Genomic DNA, 11,132 nt, shown 5'->3' on the forward strand with positions numbered 1-11,132 from the left:
GGGACATATATGGGTCTATTAAGCTGCATAGGAAGTGGGGTGCTGGAGCTGGCTCTTACCATCTCACGAGAGCCAGTTGTTAAATTTTTAGGAATGTTGTGAGCCAGCTGATAAACACAGTCATTATTAAAATGGAATTACATTAACTTAAAATTAAATAAATTATTTTGAAAAAGGTCATAAATACTCAAAAAGACTCACCACTTCCTAACATTGTATTACATTTCACTATTAACTATGCTCTTGAGGTTATTTATGTCTGCTATATCTGTATGGCCTTCTAAAAATGTGCTACTGTGCATTTCTTCTCATCTCTGTGTTTAGTGACAACTTGTTGGTAGTTTTAAATTGGCCATGGTGGGAATATTTACACCACAGAAATCAGCAAATGCTACAAATCTGGTGGTTTTGTTTTTTGAGGTAGTCAGTTAGACATTTACTAGCACACCATTGTGCACAGTCTTAGAAAACAATAATTTGGAGAGAGGATGGATATGCATGGACATTTGAGGTAAGTAGGTAGGCATTATAAAACAATTCTCAGAGCCCTGCCAGAGATAAAACACATAAAGAGATGGTTCCCTGTGTTTTAAACCAACACAATAGGAAGGCATTCTATAGATTGCTTACTTTTTTGCAGGGATGCAAAGAAAAGTGGAATTTCTTCAGCCCCTGGTACTTAAAGAGTCATCCTCAAACCATACTGTTCTCCTTCATTGCCACTTCATCATTAATAACCCCCCACTGCATACCTACTATGGGTTAGATTCTGCGTTTAACCAAGCAACATTAAATATGGTCTCTATTCTCAAGGAACTTATGATTAAACTGGAATATGCACAGAAAAAAAAATGAAAGAAGTCTATTCTTTTGTTCTAAATGTTCTATGCTTTTTCTTCACAGCACTTATCTTGATTTGTATCACTCTCTGTGAGTGTATCTCTCTCTCTCTCTCTCTCTCTCTCTCTCTATATATATATATATATATACATACATATATTTAATGCTGTGTCCTCCTGTACACTGTAAGTTCCATTAGGAAAGGCAACTTCATCTCGTTTGTTTACAGCTGTGTCCTGGTATCTACACAGTGCCTTCAAAATACTAGACACTCAATTAATGTTTGTTGAATGCATAAGTGAATGAATGAAATGAAATGGGTAGCATGGACAATAAGAGCTGTAGGAGGTGAGAGGAAGGAACACTTCCAATGACTGGAATGGTTGGGAAAGCTTTACGGAGGTTCTAGGACTTTAGTAGGATACTGAAGAAAGGGTAAGGCATAAATAAGGTACATGACATATTCAATACAAGGACTTGTATGGCTGGAGTGGAAAGTTTATTCCCTTTTGCTGGAGTTGGAGCAAACTCTCTGGAGTTGGTGGGTTGGGGTCACCAGTGTTACATTCATTGAACTTGAACTATGTTGTTACTTGGACCCAAAGGAGGAAAATGTAATTTAAGAAACAAATGAAGATTAGGGCTGAGGAGGGAACTCAAGGTTGAGAGAAAAGAACAATATCTAACTAGTTTCCCAGCTGCCATTCTTTCTCTTCTACCCATTCTCCACAAAGAAACCAGAGCAATCTTTTAAAAATGTAAATCAACCAATATCTCTCATGAACTTAGATGAAAAAATATTCAGCAGAACATTAGCTTATTGGATCCAGCAATGTACAAAAAATTTATATACTACAACAAAGTGGGGTTTATTCCAGGGATGCAAGGCTGGTTCAATATTTGAAAATCAGTCAATGTAATCCACCATATTAACAGGCTGAAGGAAATTCACACAATCATATCAATTGATGCAGAAAAAGCATTTGACAAAGTTCAATTCACAATCATGAAAACTCTACAACAAATGTAGAAATAGAGGGGGGACTTCTCAACTTGATAAGGAGCAACTACAAAAAATTCTACAGGTAGCATTATACTTAATGGTGAAAAACCAAATGCTTTTCCCCTAAGATTAGGAAAAAGGCAAGTATGCTCACTCTTACCACTCTCATTCAACATACTACCAGAAATTCTAGCCAGCACAATAAAGCAAGAAAAAGAAATAAATGTCATATATATTTGAAAGGAAGAAATAAAACTGTCTTGATTTGCAGACAATATGATTGTCTATGTAGACAGCCCCAAGGAATCTACAAAGAAAATTTCTCAAAACAAAACAAAAAAATCCTAGCTCTCTCGGCCACCTTTCCATGCTGCCATAATGGTGTGAATGAATGTCCTGACTGATGCTCTCAAGAGCGTCAACAGTGCCTAAAAGAGAGGCAAGTGACAGGTTCTTATTAGGCCGTGCTCCAAAGTCACCAATTGGTTTCTAACTGTGACGATGAAGCATGGTTACACCGGCGAATTTGAAATCATCGATGATCACAGGGCTGGGAAAATTGTTGTGAACCTCATAGGCAGGCTAAATAAGTGTGGAATGATCAGCCTCAGATTTGATGTGCAACTCAAAAATCTAGAAAAAATAGCACAATAAACTGCTCCTGTCCCATCAGTTTGGTTTCACTGTACTGACAACCTCAGCTGGCATCAGGGACCATGAAGAAGCAAGATGAAAACACACAGGAGGGAAAATCCTTGGATTCTTTTTCCAGGGATGTAATACATACATGCAAATAAAATGCCCCAGAGGAAAAAAGAAAAATCTTAGAACAAATAAGTTCAACAAGGTAGCAGTTTACAAGATGAACACACCAGGAAAATCTACAAACAAAAAATACGTGGAAACTGAAATTAAACTGAAATTAAAAACACAATACCATTTACAATAGCTCCACAGAAAATTAAATACTTAGATATAAATCTGACAAAACATGTACAGGATCTGTATGCTAAAAATTATAAAATGCAGATGAAAGAAATCAAAGATCTAAACAAATGAGAGATATACCATTTCATTTATTGTTCATTTAGTGTTCATTTATTGAAACTCAACATAGTAAAGATTTTAATTCCCCTCAAATTGATCTATAAGGTTAATGAAATTCCTATCAAAGTCCCAGCAAGCATTTTTTTATATTAGAGAAGCTTATTTAAAAATTCATGTCAAGCTAAAAGAACTAGAATAGCTAAAACAAGTTTGAAAAGGAAGAGTAGTAATATCAGAGGAATCACTCTATTTGATGTTAAGTTTACTATATAGCTACAGTAGTGAAGACAGTGTGCTACTGATAGAAAAACATATAGATCAATGGCACAAAATAGAGAACCCAGAAATAGACACACAGATATGCCCAAGTGATTTTTGACAAAGTTGCAAACGCAATTCAATGGAAGAAGGCTAGCCTTTTCAACAAATGGTGCTAGGGCAATTGGACACCCTTAAGCAAAAAAATAAATTGAAAAATAAAATAAAAATAAAAGAACCTTGAGCTAATCCTTACAGAATTAACTCAAAATAGGTCCAAGATTTAAATGTAAACATAAAACCACCAAACTTTTAGATAAAACACAGAAAATCTTCAGGACTTAGGATGAAGTAAAGACTTCTTAGACTTCACACCAAAAGCACAATCAAAAAAAAAAAAAAAACCAAAAAAAAAAGAGAATATTTTAAATTTGACTTCATCAGAATTAAATACTTTTACTCTGTGAAGACTTTGTTAAGAAGATGAAAAGATAAGCTACAGCTTGGGAGAAAATATTTGCAAATCACGTATCTAGTAAAGGGCTACGATCTAGAACATACAAAGATCACTCAAAATTCAACAGTAAAAACAAACGATCCAGTTAGAAAATGGGCAGAAAACATGTAGAGACATTTCACTGAAGTACAGATGACAAATAAGCACATGAAAAGATGTTCAACATCATTAGCCATTAGGGAAATGTAAATTACAACCACAAATAAAATATCACTATATGTCTATCAGAATGGCGGAAATAAAAACCAGTGATAACACCAAATGCTGGTGAGGATACAGAAAAACTGGATCACTAATCATACATTGCTGGTGGGAATGTAAAATGTACAGCCACTCTAGAAAACAGCAGTTTCTTTTAAAACCAAAAAATCACTTACAGTACAATGCAGCAGTCTCACTCCTGGGCATTTATTCCAGAGAAATGACCACTTATATTCATGTAAAAACCTGTACAAAAATGTTCATATTATTCATAATACCTAAACACTGGAAACAACCCAGATGTCCTTCAATGGATGATAAACAGGGCATTTATTCCAGAGAAATGAAAACTTATGTTCATGTAAAAACCTGCACACGAATGTTCATATTATTCATAATAGCTAAACACTGGAAACAACCCAGATATCCTTCAATAGATGATAAACTATGGTACATACATACCATGGAATACTACTCTGCAATAAAAAGAAACAAAGTATTGACATAAACAACCAGGTGTATGGATCACAGGGGAATTATGCTGAGTCAAAAAAGCCAATTTCAAATGGTTACATAGTGTATGCTTCCATTTATATAATATTCTTGAACTGTTGTAAATATAGAGATGGAAAACAGATTAGTGGCTGCCAGGGATTAGGGCTTTGGGGGGAGGGGGAAGAGTGGCTACAAAGGAGTTACATGATGGAACAGTTCTGCATCTTCATTGTGATGGTGGTAAGACTACTCCTGTTATAAAATTGCCTCGAACTATAGACACGCGCACACACACACACACACACACACACACACACACACACAAGTACAACTATAGAACTGTTGAAATCTGGATAAGCTCTGTGGATGGCAGCAATGTCAATTTCATGGTGTCATTATTGTACTATGTTATATATAGGTACTCTATATATTGTATGTATATAATTATATGATACTAACATAGGGTGAGGAGGGGTGAAGTTTCAGGAGACCTGTCTGTACAGTTTTATGCAAGTCCTGTGAATCTATAATTATCTCAAAATAAAAAGTTAAAAAATGTAAATCAGATCATATCAGATCTCTTAAAATCAGTAGGGGACTTACTAATCATAATTAAAAGAAAATTCAAGTTCCTTCCCTTATGTCATCTTCTCCCTAACTATGTGTCTGACCTCATCTCACTCTCCATCTTATTAGTAAAGCTAAAGCCACGCACATCTTCTTTTGCATACTCTGTGTTCTTTCACATGCCCAAGATGTTTCACTTGCTGTTTCCTTCCTGGAAAGCTCCTCACATATCTCATCTGCATGTCTTATCATTCAGACTCACCTCAATGTCACCTCCTTAGAGAACCTTCCCTTTGCCCCCAGTCTAAAGCATCCCCCTCCACTCTGTTACTCTCCGTGACATTACACAGTTCATTCCTTCCTAGCACCTACCATTATCTGAATTTACCTTTGATCTTTGTTTATCAACTGTCTTCCTCCTTTGGAATGTAAACTCTATTAGAACTGGGGTCATGCTGTCCTATCTCTAGCGGTTTAGACAGTGTCTGGTCCTCAACTCCAAGGGACTTCCCCCCTCCACACACACACACACACACACACACACAATAAGCAGCATTCCTCTTGCCCTTCAGGTTCTGAACAACTTCAAGAAATATAATAAAAGGGTAAAGAGAGAAGTGAAAATATCACCTGTATTACCAGTAGGGGCTAATTTGGAAGCGTAGCCTAGGCAAAGCTAACTGGTTATGGAATTGGGCAGCCTTACCCATTGGGTCTCAGCCAGCTCTGGGCTGGATTAAGCCCTCCTTCTCCAGCACGTGGAACATAAATGCATGCTAAATATTTTGTGAATGAAAGAGGGAAGAAATAAAGGCTGCGACAAATCTCTGAGTCCTCTCTCGTATTGGGTTTGGGAATAAGGCACAGAGGCCTGCTGATTTAAGGATACCGGGCCCAGATGGAGAATATGGTGAAGGTTAGAGACACAGGTAGGAGGCAGCCCGTAGAAAATCTCACATGCTAAGGCATTCGGAAACTGTTCAAAAGGAAGTTGGGGTGATGGTACATTACATCTTTTTATCCAATTCCATCAGCTCATTTACTTTGGTGCTATTTTCATTATTTGGGGGAAGTGTGAGTGATTGCTTTTCCTATGACTAAGCTCACATCAGTACTCCACACAGGTACAGTATTAAGCAATCCATCAACCTTAATAGAGTTTATGTCTTTCCCATAACTCTCTTGTCTCAAAAATAATAAAAGCACGCCTAACATGCCTACTTGTCAGCTACTATAAGGTGCCACATTAATTCGAAGTGGAATTTAAAAAAAGATAACTCATGAGTTCCAAACCATCACCACAGTATTTCCTTCAATGGAAAAATGAAAGTTTTGGGGAGCCAGATAGATATATTGTCTGGAGTAGTCTGGCTACAGTTACGAATAAGAGATTTAAAAAAGGTGAGTGTGAGCAGAATCAGAGGAAAGGAATACAGGATATTCAAAAGTATGAGGGATAAACAATACAGCAAACTTGAAAAAGAAAACCTTTAAGAAAGATGAAATGATGTCTCTATTCTGAACCACCACCATCACCAAATGGCCACAATGTGTGTTGGACACACATCCAACTTTCTCTTGACAGTTTCTCCATTATTTCTCCAGATATACATGTGTAGAGATAAATTTAAAAATATAATACATATATTTCTATTTTTCCAGTTTGTCCTGTGACTACTGGGCAAGCTTAAGCCCGCGTGTATGCTCTGCTCTGTCAAATGCTTCCGTGTGTATGTGTGTGTTGTGTGTGTGTGTGTGTGTGTGTGTTTATACACTGGGGAAATAGGAGTGAGAGGTGCTGTATGTAAAAACAAGATATACCGTGTTTTGGCTTCATTTTAGGATTTTAAAGAGTTGTAATGGGTCACTAACAGCTTGGGGTACTAGTTTTTCTCCTTGTTTTCCTGTGGAAGAAGAGATCCAGAGCCCCAGAGTAGCACAAAAGGAGGGAAGGGGAGGGGAAACACAGATTTTTACTTACTTCACAATTTTACTTAATGCCTATTTATAAAAACCAATCCTTTGAAAATGAACAGACCTCTCCACGTTAATCAACGTTGCTCAGTGTTGCAGAAAAAAATCTAAATCAACTGACATTTGAAAATGTCTTTTAGTCAGAACTTTACCCATATTAGTGAAAACCACAAGTGACACCCTGTAACTCAGAAAGAGTTTTTGAGACAGATTTGGGGAATCATTTCTGTAAATAAGGAAGATGGACTACTTGCTTGACAGGGGCTTAAACTTTTCTCATGTTTGTTATGGCTTGATTCATATTGCCATTTGATTTTTCAACTGTTTATCCCTTGTCCCCCAGGTGTGTCAGTCAGGGTCCTGGCAGGAAGCAGAAGTACACTCAGGTGGAATTCAGGAGAGAATTGGACAAAGGGACTATTTACAGAGGTAAGGGCAGGTTAAGGCACCCCGGGGCTAGCCGCAGGGTGGTGGTCTCTGCCACCCCTTGGGGCCGGTGGGAGCTGGTCTCGTGAGGGAGGGGCTCCCCAGCGGGGGCTGAGGCTGTGGAGGGAGGCAACCATTCCAGAACCATGTGCGGATCACAGAAAGATGGAGAAATATATTGACTTCACATTCCTTTAGCTCTCTACCTCTCTCTAGTACCTCCCATTCGTACCTCCACGAACCCACCTGGAACCCAGAGGGCAAGGGAGCCCAAGGGCTATGGTCCATGGCAACTAGTTCCTTGGCACACAGAGCAGGCACAGGAGGAAGGCGAGGGTACCCAGGGGTGGCAAAAAGAGGGAAGTGTGCCAATTCATAACATTGTGCCTGAATTCCAGGTGAAAGAAAAATTTGATGCAGCAGATTCCCTCTGGATAGGACCATTCAGGAGAGAGGGTGAGATAAGAAACTTTACCGTTTGTTTTTCTCATTAAAAAACAATGCAGTTGCCCAGACCTGGACTATTCGAGGAGTGAAAGAAGAAAGAGAAGATAGCACATTCTAGACTGGTCTCCAGAGGCAGCAGGCAGCCCAGATTTGAAGCAACTACCCTATGTTTGGGATGATTTATGCCCCTTCATGCCAAAGTGTTGCTCCATTTTGCCTGGAATTTAGGCAAAGTTTGATTTAAGAGGCCTGGGTTCTCTGAGAAATTGTCTTGGCCAAAGAAATGCTGACTTAGCTCACCAGGTCTTCAATCCCTGAGGTCAAGCCTTGTGGCATCCTCCTCCTGGGTTGCTCCTGGCAGAGCCTGATGGACTCATAGTGCTGTCACTGTGTGCTGGTCAGAAGTCATACTGTTTAGAGTAAAGACAGGGCTTATCTTGCCACCAGGGCTAGCTACATGGATGAAGTTAGAGTTCTTACAAGTGGCTGAGATTTGATGGAACATGCAAAGTCCCTTCTGAACTCCAGTGTTCTCCTTCAGAGGTCCTCTTTCTATCTTGTTTTTGTTGTTGTTTACTTGTTCATTCATTCAATAAGTATTTATTGAGTTCAATGGGTCAGGCAGAGCTACTATATCTTTCAATTCTAGGATATCCTGCAATGCCATAGTCCTGTTTCTCAGGGGTATAAAGACGAGTAAAATACAGAACATACAATGTACAACATACAAATTTAGGAAATGCAGTGAATGGGAGAAACGGGTGATAAATCACATTGCAACATTGGGAGTACTGCAAAAGATACCAGTCAAGAGTTGGAGACAGAGGACAGAGCAGTGAACTCTGCCTGGGGCAGTGTAATGACCTAGGAAGTCCCACATCATCTATTATTTGGGTTAAGTCATCAAACACCCATCTAAAAACATCAATATTTCCTGGGAGATGGGTGATGTTAACTTTACCCACTAACAATTTTCAAGTCCATATTATAGAACATGATCAACTTCTTCCTTCCTATGTATGCTTCTCCTCAGCATTTAAGGATGCTCAAGCCTTGTACATCCTAAAGAATTCCCCCTGGAGTCCACTTCCCCCACCGCTCCATGCCTCCTCTTCCCCTGTGTAGTAAGACTTCGCACAAGAACTGTTTTCTTTCTTGCCGTCATCATTTTCTTACCTCCTAGTCACTCCTCATGTCCCAGCTCACTTCATCCTGGCTTCCACTCCAGCTGCCATCAAAATGATCCTCCTTAAGATTAACGATGGCCTCCACATTGCTTGAGCCAATTGGCAACCTTTCAATCCTCAGCTTACCTGACCTCTCAGCAGCATTTGATGCCATGGACACCAGCTTCAGTTGCTAACTTGGCATTTGTGAAACATTCTCCTGGTTTTTCTCCTTTTTTAAAAAATAGGCTTTATTTTTTAGAGCAGTTTTAGGTTCACAGTCGTACTGAACACAAGAGATTTCCCATATGCCCTTTTGCCGCTGCATCGCACAGCCTCCCCCATTATCAACATCTTGCACTGTAGTGGTACCTTTGTCATAACTGATGAACCTACATTGACACATCATTATCACCAAAAGTCCATAGTTTACATTAAGCTTCACCCTTGGTGTTGTACATTTTATGAATTTGGACAAATGTATAATGACATGTATCCACCATTATTGTACACGGTGGTTGCATTGCCCTAAAAACCCTCTGTGCTCTGCCTTTTCATTTCTCTGGGACCTGATTTTTGGGAAGTTTAGGGATTCTAATTCAGAACCAGAATGACAAAATGTCTGATTGCAAAGCTGGAAGCCCCTAGTAATTATGTGCTGTTGTTTTGTCAATAAATACTATCCTGGTCAGTAGCCAGGTCAAGGAATTTCAGGCATACTTGTTTGAATATGGGCTTTTGAAATCTCAGTGGTTTTTCTCCTCCTTTGGCTACTCCTTCTTAGTATTGTTTGCTGGATCGTCCTCCCCTCTGTGATCTTCAGATGGTGCAATCCTTAAGCTCTTTTCCTAAGCCTCTTTCTCTTATCCCTCTGTACTCTCTCCCCAAGTGAACTCATCTGCACTCATGGCTTCAATGATCATCTATATAATAATAACACTAAAAAGTATATCTTAGACAAATCCTCTCTCCTGAGTCTCAGATCCATATATTTTGACATTTCCATTGAGATGTCTAAAAGGTATTACAACTTCAGTTTACTTAAAACCAAACTTACGGTGTCCTGGGTCAAAACGGGCCTTTTTACAGTGTCTATTCTGGCAAATAGCTCCACTGTCTACCCAGAAATGCAGCATCATTCTTAATATCTTCTCGCCAGTCTCCCCAGCCACCAAGTTCTGCAGATTTTTCTCGAATCTCTCTCCAGTCTGATCACATCGCTCCTTCTCCAACGCTACCATCACTTCTCCCTTGAACCATAGCAATGGACTGCTAATTTGTTTGCATATGTTCACTGTCGTCTCTTCTCCAATTCATTCTCCACAGGGCAGCCACAGCCATCTTTTCCAAATACAGCATGACCTGCGTCTTTCCTCTGCTTAAAATCATTCAGCGGCTGCCTGCTGCCCCGAGCAAAATCCTTAACAAGGCCTAAGGCCCTGAATGACCCAGCTCCATCCTCCCACATCTCAGCCCAGCTCTTTTCACTCTACCCCTTGCTCTGACACACTGGCTTTCTTTTGTGCTGCCCACTTTTGTACTTCTGTTTCAGGACCTGTGGAGTGCTAATCCTTCTCCCTAGAATTCTCCCTCCCCTCTTTTCACCAAATGAACTTAATTGATTTTCAATCTCATTTCAAACACTACCTTCTCAGGGAGTTTTTCTTGAATTCTAGACTAGATAAGACCTCTCCGTTATATGCAGTCATAACAGCTTATGCTTATAATAAGTTTGTAATTATATGCTTGCCTGATTATTTGATTCATACCTGTCTTTCCCTCTATACCGTAATACTTGTGATATCCGAGGCCATTTCTGCTTTCTCACTATGGGAATCCTAGTGCTTAGGATAGTGTCAGGCAAATAGTAGGTACTCAGTAAATATGTTTTGGAAGAAAGGAGACTTTGTAACCTGGAAGGGCTCAGGGGGAAAGTGACCGAGGGCAGGTGGGTTATGACATTTGGAATGACTCGGAAAAGACGTAGACAATTAGGTGGGTGGGCCATGACAGTGGTGACCTCTGGGCAGGAAAGAACGGAAAGGGCCTGTCAGGGACAGAGGGCATGTCCACAGGTGCCCTCTGAGCCTCTGTAAGGCTGCGCCTTGTGGGAGCAAGTGCCCAAACTCTGCCAGGAGACTTGCTTTTGAGGCCTGGATTTGATGCTAACTAGCCATGTGTTTTTCCCTCT

The 11,132-nt window shown here is 39.7% G+C and overlaps 1 pseudogene; it reads left to right on the forward strand.

Moving 5' to 3' along the window:
• The first annotated feature begins 2,218 nt into the window (after positions 1-2,218).
• On the forward strand, positions 2,219-10,376 carry LOC130708247 (40S ribosomal protein S15a-like; annotated as a pseudogene).
• The last annotated feature ends 756 nt before the right edge of the window (positions 10,377-11,132 follow it).

This window comes from Balaenoptera acutorostrata, chromosome 1, assembly GCF_949987535.1.
Source record: "Balaenoptera acutorostrata chromosome 1, mBalAcu1.1, whole genome shotgun sequence".
In the NCBI taxonomy this organism is placed as follows: domain Eukaryota; kingdom Metazoa; phylum Chordata; class Mammalia; order Artiodactyla; family Balaenopteridae; genus Balaenoptera; species Balaenoptera acutorostrata.